Here is a 2,123-nt window from a genome sequence, read left to right as displayed (position 1 = left end):
GTCCCCTGGAGGGCTCCGTAGTAATCCATAGGGGGGTCCCAGGAGAAAAAGTTTGGGAACCACTGGTATAATATGAGGTCTGCAGCTCCAGGTAGTTAGTTATGTGGATTGCCTCGACACCTGGTAAATCGTCAAGATTATAAGAGAAGTATTTTTTTATCGTGATAATACGGATCATATCCTAAATATTAAGTATTTTTTTCGAGATACCTCGGCTGTTCCAGCCCATTTAGGGCATTAGCATACTTGTTGTGATCAACTTTGCTTTTTTTGAACTGGAGAAATCCACTTCTGGCCCTCCATCTGAATTTCGCGGTGATCCGGGTCACATAACTGAAACCAGGAATACAGACTCTGGAGCGATTACGAGAGCACACTGCCTCCTACTGGTAGCTTTCTGCTGCTGCAATAGTTAATTACAATAGATGCCAAATTTCGAAATTATAAATATACATTAAAAAAACATATCAATTAATTCAATAACAAAATAGAAAAAAAGAAATAATAATAATAATCTAACAGAAATCATTACTTTTGTGTATGCCACAAAATATTATGCCAATAAATTTCTCCTGGCTAATACAACTTAGTGAGGACCTGTGGCTGCACGGGCCAGGAAAATGTTTCTGTACCAGGAAATATCTAATGCCCCTTTTCCACCGGCTCTACTTCAGCAGCCCGGCTTGGCTCGGCTCTACTTCGGAGTGAACACGTTTCCACCGGCTGGCTCGGCTCTGTAGCAGGGTGCCGTGTCCTGGCGGAGGGGGAGTATAGAGCCCCACCTCCAGGCGCCATGTGCTGTGCTTTGTTACTATGCAACCTAACGCGAGTTGTTGTTTTTCTGAGACAAAAGAAGAGAGAGCTGAGCTACTTTTTATAGCCTGTGATTAGGATTTTTTCTGAGACTTCAAGAAAATGCGTGGTGGGAGGAAAGCTGCGATTGTGTTAAGGAGGACAGCTGATCTCTGCCTTGCAGCAGGAGGAAAGCAGGTGGCTCAGACGGTGCAGGTGAGCTAACAATGATTTTTGTATTAAACTACAATAAAACTTGTAATACAGTGCCGAATATACATGTGCTAATTTTAGCCAGGGTGTTGCAAATAACTTAATAGTGTCAGAACTGCATGTTGGCGCCACACATTCATAATATGTTCCAATGTGTTTTCAGATGTTGGTAAACTGCCGCCGCAAACCATCAGTGTGGTTCTTCCTTCAGCCTCGGAGTTGCAAAATTGTCTCATCAGAGTCCGTCTTCCTGACTGCCAGTCGGTGTTTACCTTCAATATGTCCAGAGACCTTCACCTTTCTGGAGCAGGAATCACATGAGCTCAGTGTGCTGATGAAACATTTCTAATTAAAAAAAATGTGGCTGATGTTCTTACAGAGTTGAATTGCATTAACAATCTGTTGTTTTTAACTTCTCAATATGTTTAATTATGATTCATTTATACTGAAAACAAATAGAAGGAACCTGTATTCCTTCTAATCTGACTGGTTCTAGTTTTAATCAAACCTTCCATGTTTTCACATTTTGGTCACTAAGAATTAAAAGTTTAAACTCAATCTTGTTTATCACTAAGGTTACAATTTTGGACATATTTCACTTTCTTACATTAAAGATTCTCCACTGAGACAGCTAAACAGTAAGTGGATAGAATGATGATGTACAAAGTAGAAATAAACAAACATGACTTGTATTTTGAGTTCTTGTTAATAGCAACTCTGATAATAATGACAAAATGTTTGGTTTGCTGAATAATGTATTCACTTTTGAAAGCCTTCATTGATAGATGTGCGGCAAACTAATGGTGTTGTAGAGGGCCGCACTGGGGGAATTTCAAACTGTCCGACACGTTCTTCAATACACTCCAGGCCACTTCTTTGTTTAATCACAATCATCAGTTTATTTCACTTTGACTGTCATATTTCAGTCTTTACACAAATGGACACATACTGACTAGGCCAAACAATGAAATGGTGCAGAAACAATACAACATTCAACGTTTTCCGTTATCTGACAAGTAGCAAGTCTACTCCACTTTATTCACCAAAAACGATTTTTTTTTTTTTTAATTCACCAAAAACTGCTCTCTAATCTGGAACGTTCACTACGTTGAGCTCCA

At 39.6% G+C, this 2,123-nt stretch overlaps 1 protein-coding gene across 1 annotated transcript in view; it reads left to right on the top strand.

Annotated features, from left to right (window-relative positions):
* The window catches only part of LOC106935197 (3-hydroxy-3-methylglutaryl-coenzyme A reductase-like), a 41,625-nt gene that overhangs the window by 29,946 nt on the left and 9,556 nt on the right, over positions 1 to 2,123 (top strand). The window lies entirely within an intron of this gene.

This window comes from Poecilia latipinna, unplaced genomic scaffold, assembly GCF_001443285.1.
Source record: "Poecilia latipinna isolate Pla-1442-1.1 unplaced genomic scaffold, P_latipinna-1.0 Scaffold1925, whole genome shotgun sequence".
Lineage (NCBI taxonomy): Eukaryota > Metazoa > Chordata > Actinopteri > Cyprinodontiformes > Poeciliidae > Poecilia > Poecilia latipinna.
Note: the sequence above shows the minus strand (reverse complement) of the source record. Positions and strands in the feature narration are given on the sequence as shown.